This window comes from Brienomyrus brachyistius, chromosome 4 (assembly GCF_023856365.1).
Source record: "Brienomyrus brachyistius isolate T26 chromosome 4, BBRACH_0.4, whole genome shotgun sequence".
In the NCBI taxonomy this organism is placed as follows: Eukaryota; Metazoa; Chordata; class Actinopteri; order Osteoglossiformes; family Mormyridae; genus Brienomyrus; species Brienomyrus brachyistius.
Genome location: NC_064536.1, coordinates 37393369 through 37410209, shown reverse-complemented (window position 1 = coordinate 37410209; position 16841 = coordinate 37393369).

Genomic DNA, 16841 nt, shown 5'->3' with positions numbered 1-16841 from the left:
TTATAACTGGTATGTCTTTGTCTTGTCTTGTCAACAATATCCTGACTATAACCTGGAATTTTAAATACTACCTGGACATTTCTCTTGAGCTCTAATTGCACATGACCACTTTGTATTGTCTCTGGCCTGTTTACTGTACATAGACAGTTAGTTAGAACTAGTTTGTTTTTTTTTTCATAAAAATTTTGTTTGATTATTTATGTGAATTATTTCTCCATTATTATTTCTGTTTTATATTTTTTTGATATATTTTTATGTTTATAATTCACCATGGAGGACCTGTGTGGAACGGCATTTCAATACACTGTATAATGTGTATATTGCTGTATTGACAATAAACCAATCTTGAATCTTGTTTTTATCCTGCTCTCTGTAAGGTCCTCTTTGGCCCATTTTAATAGTAATAATAATTTGCACAGGAAAGTATCTATGTTCTCCTGTTTACTGAACATTTTGCTGTTTTTAAACAGTTGATTCTCAATTAGAGATTCATCTGGACTGAAAGTATTGCTCGGATGAGAACATACAAGTAAAATACACACTTGCCTAATAATTCTACGCACCGTGTATAGTAAATGTTGAGTTTTTGAAACTTTGCAGTTTTATTTCACAATGCTCAAAATTGTTGTTTAAATTATATATGAAATTAAATGCTATTCAGGGGCGGCATGGTGGTGCAGTGGTTAGCACTGTTGCCTCACACCTCTGGGACCCTGGTTTGAGTCTCCGCCTGGGTCACATGTGTGTGGAGTTTGCATGTTCTCCCCATGTCGTAGTGGGGTTTCCTCTGAGTACTCTGGTTTCCCCCCACAGTCCAAAAACATGCTGAGGCTGATTGGATTTGCTAAATTGCCCGTAAGTGTGCATGTGTGAGTGAATGGTGTGTGAGTGTGCCCTGCGATGGGCTGGCCCCCCATCCTGGGATGTTCCCTGCCTCGTGCCCATTGATTCTGGGATAGGCTCTGGACCCCCCGCGACCCAGTAGGATACGCGGTTTGGAAAATGGATGGATTAAATACTATTCACTAATAATAAACATTAACTAACTAATAATAGATATCTTTGGAGAAATTCTCCTTATGCCTCTCCCAGCTTGCTCTCTGTAGGTGAGAACATGCTGGCTGTGTAGGGCAGCCATCGGTTACAGCACCCAGGAAGTTGCTCAAGAACCTGCAGACGTGGAGGCTGGGCTTGAATAAGTGACCTTCTGAGCCCAGGCACAAAGTCTTAGTTTACTGAGCCACATACTGCCCTCAAACACTACTAAATGACTAAAATTACTATGTTTGATTTACTCCTGTGGTTGGCAGGGTGGTGTGGTGATTAGCATTGTTACCTCACATGTCTGAGACCAGAGTGTGCTCTGTGTGTGGAGGTTGCATGATTTCCTTGTGTTGTTGTGGAGTACTCTGGTTTCCTCAGGCAGTCCAAAACTATGCTTAACTGGAGTTGCCATATTACCCACAGTTGTGAATGGTATGTGAGTGACTGGTGTGTGAGTGACTGGTGTGTGAGTGTGCCCCGCAATGGGTGGGTGCCCCTTCCTGGGCTGTTCCCTGCCTTATGCCCACTGCCTCCAGGATGGGCTCTGGATGCCTTGTGACCCTGAATAGGAGAAGCAGTTTCAGATGATGGGTGGATGATTTACTCATGTATTAACTCAAATTTCTCACTATGAGTCTCAAGCAGACAATTTCAGGACAATCAAAAATAGGCATTTTATTTGGCCAATTCAAACCCCTCCAATAACAACAGGACTGGCAAATGAAACTTGTGTTTGTTTAGAAAATAATATGGTCATTGCCAATTAAGATGAAGGGCCCTATTCAGCATCTGGTGCAAAATGGTACCAGACATAGTGCAAGTGTCTGCTAGCATGATCTTAGGGTGGTTTCTAGTCCAGGTGGGAGTTAAGGGCTTTAGTGAAGGACCCATAGTTCTGCTAATGCTGGGCATGAACCAGTTACCTTCTGATCACAGACCAGGGGTCTCATTTATACTGTAAAACTCTGCGTAGAACTCATACTAAAAGTGTACATGCGCTCAAAAGACAAAAATGACGTATGCAAAGAAAATCAGACATTGCTGCAAATTGACTTTTGATGTTGGCCTGTTCTCCCACAGTACAAGAGAACTTGTGATGTGTTGTGATATCCCAGACCTAGAATACAATTAAACACAATTAGATTATTCTTGTATTTCCTAAACAAGCTTTAGAACAAATTAACAGTTTTATTGTTAATTTTAACATATACCTATCGGCTAATTGTAACAGCCAGTTGCAAGGAACCCCAGGGTTGTCAGTACCTGTATTTGGTCCGGGATTGTGCGGTTCCGTCGGGTTGGTCTCTCTAACACTGAACCCAGTTCAGCACAGAGCTCCAAAAGCACACATCTAGGTAATCTGAATCGGCTTATGAGCCAGTCATCATCATGGGCCAAAAAAATCTTAATTGTCCCTGAACACCTGTTCTCTTCTAATTCTGCCATTGGCGTAATGGAGCATCCATTGTCGTGGAACGAAATGGACCGGGGAAGCAGGAGCAAGGAGACGGAGATGTAGAATTGGGGAATGAGGGATTTATTAAGAAACCAACACTGATCACACAGGGATTCGACATGAGGTAACGAGGGGGCGCGGCACATGGGAGGAAACGGACGAACGGGGCATGACATCCATTATGCTAAGTTAAGCACGAATGTGATTGTGGTATTTATGTGTTTTCAGCAGTCAGACTGACTGTTTCACACCGTGTCCAAATGATAGTGATAATCACTCATCAATTTACATTTCAACAGCTGCGGCGCATAGATTAAAAGTGTAGATTAAGTTAAGATATGAGTCGGATTATATATTTTACTTATATATTTATTCACTATTATAAATATGTGACTGAATAAGTGAAATTAAATGTACGGTGTATGACTCACTAGCACAAGGACTTATTATATATGTACTGATGCCGCTCACATTTTTGCTCACCCTATTCACCCGCGGTCACATTTTATTCTCCAAAATGCAGCGGTTATAAATGAGACCTCAGAGACCGGAGCCCCCTTCAGAGTCTGCTGAACCACATGCCCATCCACCTCCCAAAAAAGAAATCTGGCACAAAAAATCACTGTCATTTTAAGGGCACAGTGAAAAAAAAGTTTACTTTAAAAAATCCTCCGAAGTTACTGCACAAGCATTTTCTCAGTAAGTTTAACTGCAGCACTATTGAGTACAAGTCACTTAATTATAAGCCTTAACAATTACATGTTAAATAAAAGGAAATTTAATCATTATCTTTTGGTCTTGCAAAATATTTGCTTTGTTGCAGGTATTAAATAAAACCTGAAATAATCAAGTTAAACCTAAAAACTCTTACATTACATAAATATATTAATTAAGTTATTTGTGATTTGTAATATTTCATTCTATCTACCCCTCTAGCTACTTACACCCAACAATACATTTTAGTGTAATTCATTTTTTAAGACAAGTGGTTACACAAAATTAATTTATCTAAGAACAGAAATATATTTTAAGTTCATAGTTCAATTTTATGTTATATAAACTAAACAAATGTTAGTAGGGTGTAATAATTTTTTTTTTTCCTACAGTCAGACCAGTGGTGCTGGATGTATATTTGCCTTTTATTTAGCTGATTATTTTTAATCCACTGTGATGGTGTTGGCTTGGTGGGCAAGAATATAGAAGCCCAGATATAGTAAAAGATACTGACTGTTTACTGCCACAACAGGAATGGTTGGTGGTGGTTCTTGTGTGCTGGTCTGGGGCTGTTTGAGAGACTTTGGCCTCCTTCTTGAGGTATTGTGTGCAGGACCCCTGGAGCTCTGTGAGTGGACTGCTAAACAATATTTACTAGATTTGGAAGAAAAAAACGAGTTAAGTAAATGTGGTTTTTATGTACTACTTAATCGTTGAATTCAGGTGTTTCATTTAGACCCCACTGTCACAGGTGTATAAAATCACACACCTACGAGGAGCGCTGTATGGACACATGCTGGGCAGTTTATTATAATGGCATTTTGAAAATATAGAATAATGTATGAGCAAAACATTTCAGCTATAGCATGTAATATTTATTTTATTCTATATATGAATTTCACAAATCTCCCTGTAATTAAAATGGTGTAATTACACAGGGTTAATGTGATGTTTCCTTTGTAACAGTAAAATGGAAGCAGGGCACAGTGAGCAAGTGGACACATTGATTTGAGTAAGAGGCCATGGTTACAATAGGAATTTGGGATCATATTTATCTTAGACCAGCAAATATGAAATGCATAGTACACAGCAGGTACATCACTGTAAGGACACACTGAAACTAGCCTGGTTTTATACCTGAAAATAGATAAAAGAGCTTATAAGGCAAGGAAAAGGTATCTATTATCCATCCATGCAGGAACTGACAGTAGCTGGTGAGGGCTTTGCCCACTTAGTTATTCAACAGTTGGGGCCATTGACAGATGCCGTATTCGCGTATTTTCGTGAACCATCCAGGCTCCATTTCAGATATAACCCACTGTACCTGAATGCAGAGCACCACCTCAGGGCTGCTTTCTTTAGGTGATGGAGGAATCCCGCGTATGGAGACTCCAGTAGCTGTCAGGCCTGTTACGCGACGCTGCAAGCTCAGCTCCGCCCACAGGTCTCGTCGACTGCATCACGGCCTCCATTCGACCTTTGCTCCGCCTCCCTGTCCAGACCCCGACCACAACTCGCCGATGCACTTTCCGTCATAATAATTTATATACAAAACAGTAAATTATGATAGTATGTACAGTACAGAACAAGTATATTGATTCGGAAGAGATGGGGAGGGATAGGGGAAAATTGCAGTTTATTATACATAACAGGAACGATATTTACCAAATAAAAAAGTTGCTGATTTAGTCACAGCTGTAGAAATTAAAACAATATGTAAGGAAGACTATGCTCCTCTCTGAATGACAACAAATGATGTCAACTTGACACTTTCAAAATAAACTCTAAGCTGTAATCACTGTGTGCAGCTCAGCTCAGGCACATAATAATGATCAATACTTTATTTTTTATTACCTCAGAATAAACCCAGCTCTCTTGAAGATTTCACTATTAGTAGTGCAAGGTTCTGAAAAAGAAATCAGCCTGGTTGGGAAAGTGCTTTCAAAAGGCTTCTGGGATAAAGGTCGATCTGTGCATGTGACAACAATCTCTCACGCTTTACACACAGCTGTCCTGTATGACAGGAGGTCAAAAAGGAAACCTTTTCTGAAGAAGTGCCACGTTCAGTCTCGTTCGCAAAAACACACCTGGGAGATTCTGCTGCCATGAAGAAAAAGGTGCTCTGGTCAGAGGAGATAAAAATCGGCCTTTTTGGATTTAACTCAAAGCACCGTGTTCGGCAAAAAGCAAATACAGTGCACCATCCAAACACCACAGCCAGTGTGAAGCATGGTGCTGAAAGCATGACGCTGTGGGGGGGTTTCTCTCCAGCAGGGACTGGCCGATTGGTCAGGAGTGAAGGGAAAATGGAGGCTTCCAAATATACACAAATTCTGGAAGAAAACCTGCATCCCTCTGGCAGACAGCTGAAGATGGGTGTCATTCTCCTTCCAGCATGACAATGATCCTAAACATGCTGCCAAAAGAACAACACAGTGGCTTAAGGATGGGAAGGTGAATGTCCTTGAGTGGCCAAGTCAGAGGATCCAATAGAAACTTTATGGATGGAACTGAAGACAGCAGCTCATTGCCTCTCTCTATGGAATTTCACTGAACTTGAACAATTCTGCAAGGAATAATAGGCAAGCATTCCCATTCTAGGTGTGCAAAGCTAGTAGAGACATATCCAAAAGACTGATGACTAATTACAGAAAAAGGTGGTTCTACTTGGTATTCAACCCTGTCATTCTGGTTTTTCTTTTTTAATTAATTTTCTAAGCTGTTGACTTTCAGGAGTTTCATGATGTAAGAGGGAAATTAGTAAATAAAGTTGGTAGAAGTTTTTTTGAGAATGTCATACAGCCTGAAATCAAACCCAAAGTATTTCTAAAGGGTATGATGACCCTCTATAGGCACTGTTCATATATACAGAACCTGGTCCGCAGCAAACATGTGACAGTATACTGATCACACAAGGAAAACTATACAAACAGGTCTCATTATGAGAACTCTCCAATCATTTTAGTCTTTTGATTCCCTACAGGAAGGGAGGTGGTACAATAAGACCCACTGCACTTTCTAGAGAAAAGTGGTATTTATACTAATTAAATGAGAAATACACATTATATACATGTATATTGCAAAATATTATGGCTGGGGTAATACATTTAGAAAAGTCACAGGAAAATTATCATCATTTTGAGGCCACAAATCCATTGAACAATTCAGTATTTCATTCAATACAGCTAGATCTCGAATACTAGTCACTTTTGCTCAGTATTTCTGACACTGCCTTTATACAGTGGCTGTGTTTACTTTATTAAATGACTCTGGACTGTGTTAATAGGTACACCATCCACCGCAGCAGCACGGTCTTTAGCCCGAAGTGGGCTGACCTTTCCCCCAGAGGCAGTGTGCTGTTATGTCGCTGACCCTGTGGGTTCGGCTTTGCTTGTGAGATCGGAAGGTATAGATGGGAGTTTGCTGGAACAGACGCTGCCTGCAAACAGTTTTGCTGCCGCACTTCAGAAGACATTTTATGGCAGGTGTCGAGCTGAAATCCTCCCTCCTTTCACATGCACATGCTGTCTCCAATTTGAGTGTCAGGAGTGTGAACAGTCGAGAGCAGTGCATATTAAAGTATCTATTTGTCGGATTAACCTAAATTTTGCTTAGGGCTGACTGCCATAACACAGACATTTACAGACACAACCAATAATTTGCGATGTACTTAGGTAATTGCCGTAAAAAACCTTAAGTTCAGTTTAAATAGTTTGTTTTAAACCTTGTTGTTAATTAAATGCAGATGAAACACTGCAGTAATGAGACTGCAAGTGCATGCAAAAGGGGGGGGGGTATTTAGTAGGGGGGGAGGATTTCAGTACGACAACTGTTTGCATTTATTCCACCGGTGCTCACAATGTGGGCCTGTCTATCAGGTTAAACTGGGACAGGACTTTTTGGGTAACGGGTCACTGCACCGATCGCTTATGACTTTTATCCACCGTTTTCTCGTGTGTCCCAGCCTTGCGCTGTGATGTCATTTGGTGCCAGTACCAGTTTTTACACCAGTGGAAAACCAACATCTTGTAGTACCATACTTATGGTTCCTGGTGCAGTGGAAAAGCATCCAATGTTGTAGACTGAAGTATATCCCATCACATTTCATATATATGTGGCACAAGCAGTTATGAAAAACAACAAGATAGTTATTTAGTTATTAGCCTGTTTCTTATAACACACCTGCTTCTTCCATCATCTCATAAACACTGTTTTTCCCAGAGGCAGCATTAATCACAGCATGTTCAGATGGTCCCGGACCAGACAGATTATTATCTCTTTGCCGATTACACAGTCTTCTGATGAACACAGCCACTATTGCAGCCTGCGGAATCAACACAAGCGCCACGATCACTGCAGTCACCACCAGTGAAGACACCCCTGCAGAGAGCAAAGAGATCAACAAGTGCCCAGACACATTTTCACACAGACACTCGATCCTCAGTGTAAAATGTCACCCCAGCAGTCAGTAGAGCCGCATCACCGAGCCGATAGCCCGACCCAGAGCAGCTTTCTGTCTGACCCCATTCTGCAGCTGTTAGGGACCCTCCTCAGAGGTACAACAGCAGGCCCCCTGGGGCTCAGATCCACACCCTTAAGCACCCTGCCTGCGGGGTCCTGAACAGCCAGTCTGACACAGTATTACTCATAAAATGCTAAATGCTAATAGCTTAGGACGGCCAGGCAGTGAGGAGTTTGTATCTGCTGTGAGCTGTGGACACTAGGGGGTGCTGCATCACCAGCGTGACCCTCTGACAGCTTCACCCCCTGCTGATGGGTCAGAACCCGCGTTGTTACTGATCTGACCGATGGGACCATTTAATCCAGACAAAAACCAAATTATCATTACTAAGATCTAGAATTAAAATAAATATGAAGAATCCACCATTACAAGTAATTAGGTAGAGCAGGTAGGTGTGTGAAAGTTTAATATCATGTAATATCAGCGTCTATCTCCTGGCAAGAACTAGGTTCAGTCAATAACAATTCATAAATTGGAAACAGACAGCAGCTTCTACACTGGGGCAGAAGCATGTTTATCACACAGGGTATAAACTCACCTGGAGGATCTTCTCTCTCTCTGTATGGCCTGCAAATAAAATCTGATCCAGGAGGGAAAAGAGAAACTAATCAGCAGATCCTGTGTGAATTCTGACAGTTTATTCTTGTTTGTACCATGTCATACAGCCATGATTTCTGAACACTAGCCATGTGAACACATTCGCTTGGGAGCCTGTAACATCCCATAATATTCATATCACTTATTAAATACGTGTGCTATGCTGTTAGCACTGACGTGCCACATGTGAACCAATGCCCAGGCGGTGGGGGGTTTAAAAAAATACCTGCAGTAACCTCCAGGGGGGGTCTCTGCATCCCTTCGCTTCCGGTCTCCTGCAGACAGAGAGGGACAGAAGCAGCAGAGTCAGTGTGAGCCTGTAACTCAGAGCTGCAGCAGTGAGTGTGAGATGCAGGGTAGCAGCAGAGAGCTGGGGGCCGGGGGATAAAGGCGACCCGCAGAGAGCTGGGGGCCGAGAGATAAAGGCGGCCTGCAGAGAGCTGGGGGCCGGGGGATGAAGGCGGCCTGCAGAGAGCTGGGGGTCGGGGGATGAAGGCGGCCTGCAGAGAGCTGGGGGTCGGGGGATAAAGGCGGCCTGCAGAGAGCTGGGGGTCGGGGGATAAAGGCGGCCTGCAGAGAGCTGGGGGCCGAGAGATAAAGGCGGCCTGCAGAGAGCTGGGGGCCGGGGGATGAAGGCGGCCTGCAGAGAGCTGGGGGTCGGGGGATGAAGGCGGCCTGCAGAGAGCTGGGGGCCGAGAGATAAAGGCGGCCTGCAGAGAGCTCCCTACTGCTCTCAGCTTCTGGGTCACGGTTCTGTTCATGCGGGTCGGGGGGCAGACTGAGCTGTAGGAGGCTCTGCCCCACAGAGACGGGTCTCAGGAGGGTTTAAGGGGGAAGGGGAACCATCAGAAGGGTCATTTACCTTTAACAATAAGGCGAATGGTTTGTATATCTTCATGATTGATTCGACACTTATACACCCCGGCATCGTCTTTTCTGACAGGATTAATGACCAAAGAGAAGTTGTTCTGTCGGATGGATCCAAGCCGAGTTCAATTCACATAATGACCAGTTTCACACCACCTGCCATCTTCAAACCAACAGAAAGGCCTGCTTCCAAACACCCACAGAACATAAACCTCCTTGGTGCCTGTAGCTGCTTGTCCATCACAGGGCAGCGTGACAGTGTCTCCAATATGACAGTCGATATCTGATTAATATACAGAAGAAAGTATTTAAAAGGATTATTATAATTACTTTACACACAGTGCCAGTTTTCCACACTGATTTGGTCCATTTACAGTGCCATGTGACTCTGCACTAATCACGTACCACAGCTTAACTTCATCTTAAATTACATCATAAAGCAGGTAGAGTAAACAAGCACCTGACTAAAATACAGTGCTTACAGCACAACAAAGAGACCCCCCCCACAACAGAAGAATGTTACAACAGACAGCCCCATCAGACACTCACATCACTGTCTAATTAACAAAGCAGTGAAGCACTGACATACACAGTTAATTACACACAGGGTCAGTGTGAGGCTGTTACCCACCTAACTCTGTCCCTAAGACAGCAGGGAGACAGTGACCAAGGCAGAGGATCAGCAGAAGCCTGAACATCAGCCTGCAGTTAGAGAAGATCGAGATGAAAGAGGTCAGGATTCACAGGTATGAAGGATGGGAATAAAAATACAAACTCAGCCCGGCTGTCTGCAGTCTGCATCCTCAGGGTCAGATGCTGTAACATTTAAATAACGTTAAAATAACATCATGATCATCTGCAGTGTCGGTCATACAGGTTAAAGGAAACCCCATTGGTTAGTAGGTTACCATAGCTAACTAACCCAGCCAGCCGCTTTACTGACACTGACACATTATAATCTGATTGAATTTTATGTCCCTTAGAACTGAGTACGAACCTGAAAAACATTTCATTGGAATTTGGGAAATACAGCCTGATGCTTACTGATGACAACAGAAAATACTGATACTGAACCCTGTTAGTTAAAAGTCTGAATTAAACAATGTTTAACATTCACACCTCTGCTCTGTTAGAAACCGGACAGGAGCGGTTTGCACTGAGCTACCTGCTGGTCCAATCATGCTGGACTCTGTTCACCACAGAGATTCACACTGAATACAGAAATAACCTACAGGTCACAGAGGAAGTGAGTGAACACAGCACAGCACTGACAGTTTAGCAGAACACAAGAGCTGCTAACTTTCTCTTGCTGAACACAATTTCTGTGGGTCCAGTGGACTCTCTTGTACCCGTGTTTGTGGGGTTCTGGGGGTGGGCTGGTCCAGGGGGCTGTGGATACAGGGAAGTTTGTACCTAAGAAAGTTCCGGTCTGTTTAAATGAGATGAAAGAGTATAATGCAGATTACAGCTCTGTTCATTCCACAGACAGCATAGTGTGGGGCTCATCTGCACGTTTGGGTAAGATCCACACCTGCTACAGCCTCTGATGTAAAATCTCTGATACTCAGACAAGCACAGGCTTCTCTAAATAAGAAAACCCCACCTCTGGCCCTCTGGTGCTGCTTAGAAACTAAGCAGGGCCTTTTAAATCATCTGCTTACTGATTTAGGAGCAAACTGTGGCCTGTGTCTCTGGTGCACTGTCGGGTCTCTCTGTGACTGAGGTTAATAACGGCTGATGGAAAGTCTGTCACACGCTGGTGGGTTTCAGCAGCTTCACTCTGAACGTCTGCAGGGTGCGGTTGTGAATCTTGTTTCCATGGTGACGATGGGGCCACAGGCCTGAGGGTCAAAGCTACACTAAAATGTCTGCTCTCTCCTCTGTAGTGGTAATAAAACAAACATTATCTTCACATGAATCCCAGAGGAGCTTATTTCTGTCAGCAGGACACCAGTAAAGTTCTCTGAGCAGGACTTGCTCATTCTGAACTACAAACAGAGTGCCCAGGTTAAGAATGAGATCTGATCCCTTAGTCTGTCTTTAAGTCAAATTTGTAGATAAGCCAGAAAAATGCATATCTATAATAATAATATTATAGGTCAGGTTGGGGAGCTTGCGCTGATACATCACGTTGCCGCACTCACCACATGGCGAAACTCCTCAGGAAGCTGGCTGGAAACCCCCCAGGCAGACACACAGTCCAGTCCCACCCTCCAGAAATGGCCGTCCATCTAAGCCGGATCACCCTCAGCCTCAGGGAAACACGTGACATAGTGCCATAACTGACGCTCCCTAACAATGCAGGTAATGTGCCTCATTCGGGACTCCTCTAGCAACCGCTCACAAAGTCAAACCAGTGGTACTCAAGGATTCTCAGAAGAGACACAGTACCGAAGGAGTCCAGCCTTTGTCTCAGCTCACTGGATAGCATCCATGTCTATGCCTGGATCTTAGCTTATATCCAGAACACTTGTACTCCTTGACAGTCAGACTCCTCGCTCAGTCTCTCGGGAGCCCTGATCAGAGCCTCCATTGACTTCATAAAGCTGACAGCATCACCAGCAATGTCAAGATCAGTAAATCTTTCTCCACCAATGGATGCCCCAAAGCTGCTGGTCCCCACGAGCATACTCAACACCCTGGTGAACCCAAAAATCAACTGGGAAGAATGCAGAGGTTCTCCCTCCACCCTGCATAGCACTACAGTACCAGTGTACAGGCCGGCCATGATGTCCAGCAACTTCAGGGGGATCCTGCAAAGTCTCAGGATGTCCCACAGGGACCTCGATCAACTGAGTGAAACGCTTTACGGAAATCGACAAAGGCTGCAAAGAACCTCTGCTGATATTCGTGCTTGCGCTCAGTGTCAGGATACATTTGATGGTAGACTTCTTATGTTTAGAACCAGACTGTTCCAGTTGCTGACAGGCGAGCAAGTGATCATGGATCCTGTTAACGATGACCCTAGCAAGGATCTTACTCGGCACTGACAGGAGTGTTATCCCACTAGCCTGGGGAATTTCACACTAGATACCACAGATCCCTGTGGCCTTTCCTACCCCCAGCTGATTCACCACTCAGTGAGACTGGATGGTGCACAGTTGAATGGAGGATCAGGCTTGAGAAACTTGGACCCAGAGATGTCCAACATCCTAGGTAGAGGGTCAGCTTCAAACAGTTGTCCAAAGGAGCCAGCCCAGCGGGTCACAAGTGCAGTGTCATCAGTAAGGACCATTCCATCACCCGCCCTGACTGCAGGGCTCCTAAGAACAGATTCAGATGTGCGTAATGCTTCGATTCCTATGTAGGACGTGGGTCACCAGATCACAGATCCTCAGACCCCTCACAGCCGTCCTCCTCAGTCTCCAGTACAGACTGGAGTTGCCACCAAGTCATGCGCTGTGACTCCTCTCGATAATATCCAGGGTACCCTGTAAGATGAAACACCTCCTTCTGGAAACACTGGCAACACCAACACAACCCTTGGCAACCTTCAGGGTTTTATCATATTTGAGTTGCAGTTGCAGTCTGAAAGTTTTTCACACAAATTGTGTGCAGACTCATCAGAAACAGCTTGATCTTGGAATCTGGTCAAATTCAATTCAATTCTATTTATATAGCGCTTTTAACAACAGTCATTGTCACAAAGCACTTTACATATAACCGGCCCGAACCCCACCAAGCAAGCCTGAGGTGACAGTGGCAAGAAAAACTCCCTCTAGCAGGAAGAAACCTTGAGAGGAACCTAGACTCAGAAGGGGACCCCATCCTCCTCTGGGTGACCGGGGAGCATGAAACTGCATTTATATTGACATTAATTTGAGTTCATATAGTTATAAAGTCTCAGTTGGTTTCATGTAGTTACCTCCAGGAGTCCAGGTGCGGGTTCACACGGTGTAGAGTCGGCTCAGGATCAGCTCGGAAAAGAGAAGATGGAGAAGAGTTATTGCCCTACACCTAACCTAACCTCTGGCAGGACTAAAGTAACTATGACAGCCTGGCTAAAAGAGAGACCTGGAAGGAAGCACAGACATGAGGGTTTCCAGGGGTTTCGGCATTAAGCCAACCTACCGTCCACAGCTTAAGTGATAGGTGAGAGTGGCAGGACGACAGCACCAATCCCTCCTTTCACCTTTAATCTCAAATGACTATGAACCTCCAGATTTCCCATTCACCTAAGAAAAGGGGATTTAACTATCCAAAGGACTGGCTAAAGAGGTACATCTTAAGCCTTGAATTAAAAGCAGAGATTGTCTCTGAGTTCCAAACATTTACAGGAAGTTTATTCCATAGCTGTGGTGCTTTATGAGCAAAAATAACGTTCTTTATTATGGGTGTAGGAATTATTAGCTCAGGTAAATTTTAATATCTCCACCAATATGTTTTGAAATTAATTATCCATCCATCCATCCATTTTCCAAACCGCTTATCCTATTGGGTCGCGGGGGATCCGGAGCCTATCCCGGAAGCAATGGGCACAAGGCAGGGAACAACCCAGGATGGGGGGTCAGCCCATCGCAGTGAAATTAATTAACTTTTAATTAATTATTATTTAATGCTGATTATTAACCAATTGTTATGCCGAATGGTCGGCTCCTCCAAACTCAATTGCGAATCCCTGTGAGTCTGATAATGTGAGACTTAAATGGGATCCACTAATAACCAGTATTGCTTAATAACCTGGGTTAGTAGGCTCGTCCAGCGAGCTGAATCACCAGGCAATGGAAATGATTGGATAGCGAAGCTCCCCTCACGGCCGATGAGAGAGAGTCTCGCGATATTTCAGGCGAGTTTTGAGGTTTCAGAGCGTAGTAGCCAGATCGCACAGAGGCAGGGACTATTGTGAGCACTCAATGACGGAGGCTGAAGTTGTGTAAAAGACATGCATTTATTCCTACAACTAACATAAGACAGACATTACACCTAACAAACAATAAACATGAAATAACGGAATAGACACAAACAATGTAATTATGGAAATGCAATGACCGGATTTAATGAGTAACCTTAAAAGGGAAAAACTGTTCTGCAAAGCAAGCACAGTTTGTGGGAACACGACCCTAAAGTCATATAGCAGGTTAACAGAATAGCTTAGGTTGTTAGAAATGAAAGGAAGTTGGTTTACTTGGATGCAGGAAAGGGGGAAGTCTTTGCAGTTGGTTGCAGTGGCTGATGAGCTGATGGATGATGGCATTCAGGGAGGCGCGGTGTTTGCAGTGGTTGTTGGAGTGGAGCCCTCTGATTCTCTCTCCTGGTGAAGCTTGGGCTGAGTTTCAGTTCTTTGTCCAGTTGGGTCTTCACTGATAGGCTTCAGGAGGGCTGCTTGTGGGCTTCTCTTCTCCTGGGCTGATGTTCTCTGCTTCTCTTCGGGCTGATGTTTTTCTGCTGCTCTTCTCTCTGGCTTTGTTCTGAGGTGCCAGGTTTTATAGTCTAAAGTTCATGAATAGGAATGATCAGGAATTCGACTCCTGGACCAATGGCTGACCATCCATTTGGCGGGCTTTCGGAAAGGGGTCTGTATCAGTGATTTTGGGATTTACATACACTTTCATGGTAACCACTGACCAGATTTGGAATCAGGAGTGATTTTCCATCAGTTTGATACCAAACATGCCATAACAGACTAGCGGTTCACACCTCATACCATCTGTAATAATTAATTAACATTTACTTATATCTTGTATGTTACTGACTCACATCAGTATATGATATAGGTGGTTTGGGTTGCACCTCAACAGATGTTACACTTTATACAGACATTACATGACATATTCACACTGAAACGGCAAATCTTACACTTAGATAGGCATGGCCGTTAGTCTGTGGTAATACCAATTTAAATTGCACATCTGGGAACAACATATTTTGCTTGGTGTGTATTATCCCAATTGATCTTCTCCCCAGAATGGATAATGTACATCTTAATTCAGTTCTGTTAATATAGCATGTAGAACACAAAGAGCTTGCTAACGGCCACAAAGATCAGATAAGGCCACCGAGGAATGTGGAAGAGAAAAAGGGGGGTTTGTGAAACAAAGAAAAAGAATCTCCGAAAGTTAAGACACATACAAACATAACCTGTACATATCTGTATATTGAGACTAATAGTCGTAAGTAAATAAATTTACTTATTTAGATATACAAAAGCCAAATTTAAAAGAAACTTTCTTTGGGGTGTTGGTCTGTTGGGTGAGTGGTATGTAAGGCAGGATGTCGGGGGAGGGGGTTGTGTGCCAAGTCGAGGGACCCTTGTCCTTGAGGTCCACTCTGCTGTCTGTAGGTCCCTAAATCTTTGGGCAATAAAAGTTGGAGTGCTGGCCTCCCTTGTTATCTGTGTGTGTGTGTGTGTTTAAGTGTGTTTGTGTGTGTGGGGTCACGAACCCCCCTTTGATGCCTAGGCCAGCGAGTACCTCTCGTACCAGGGTAGGCCTTATCACAGGCCACCAGGAATTTAAGCTCTGTGAGATGTGCATGTGTGATCTTACGTCACTTAAGTTGCCAGCGACTGGAGGTAAAGAAAGTGAAACACAGTTATGTGTGCAGTGTCCTCCATCATGGGCTCTTCTGAAGAAACATGATAGTGGAACATCCTTCAGGGCTGAGAGCAACGAGACTGATGGAGAGTGTCCCTCAGATTCTACAGCTTTTGTGGTCTGGACTGTTTTTTGGGTCTTGTGCTTCCCCCAGTCGAGAGGGGCTGGACGGCATGGAACATTGCATGGAACATTGATGTCGTTCACTGTTTATAGCCCAGTACTAGGGTCCCAATTTCCTGCACAGTTTCCTGCCACCAAAACACTTGATTCAGCTCAAGAAGGGCTTGATAATTAATAATAATCTGGATGATATGTGCTGTGACAAGGTAATCCTCTAAAGGGTACAGGGTAGTGGGCCTTGTGAATGGAACAAAAAAGACTGATGTAGTTTATCTATATGGAGTCTTACCTTGCACCAATTGTGTCCGATCCTTTGTAGAGGCAGTGGCTGGAGAAAGTGCATCCTTGGAAGTAAGGCAAGAAGCTGCTGGTACTGGCGGGGGAATCTTCTCTATGGCTGGAGCTGGTTATCAAGCACAAACACCATGCACATACAAACATTATTTACGATAATATGATTTAACCCTAGTGTCACAAACACAATACCTGACATGACATTAGAGGCTAACTGGGAAAGTCTTACACACCTGCATTACTAGAATCAAAAGCCTTAGAGACTGTGGATGTTCAATGACTCCTGGCTGCGAAATAAAGGCAAATGTTATATTCACTTGCCACTTTGAGTTGCTATTAATTAATTAGTCATGCCTTAAAAAGCAAAATTAGTCACTGCCCGCTTTTATCCATCTATCTGTGTTCAACTGAATTGGATGGTGCCATACCCGGCTCGTCCGCTCCTCATGTGTGCCACGCCCCCTGATTATCCACGTGTGCTTCCCTGATCTTATCCAGCTGTGTCCACTTATTTTCGCCCAGTCCTGTCTATTTGAGTCCATGTCTTGCCTTAGTTCTTTGTCCGTCATTGATGTTAGCTGTTGTTAGGTGATGTCTGCATCGTTCTTCTGTCCTGCTCGTAGCCGTCATCCCAACAATAAACCCCCAGTTTTACCCGACTTTCGGCTACCTGCTTCCTCCTTGCCTGCCC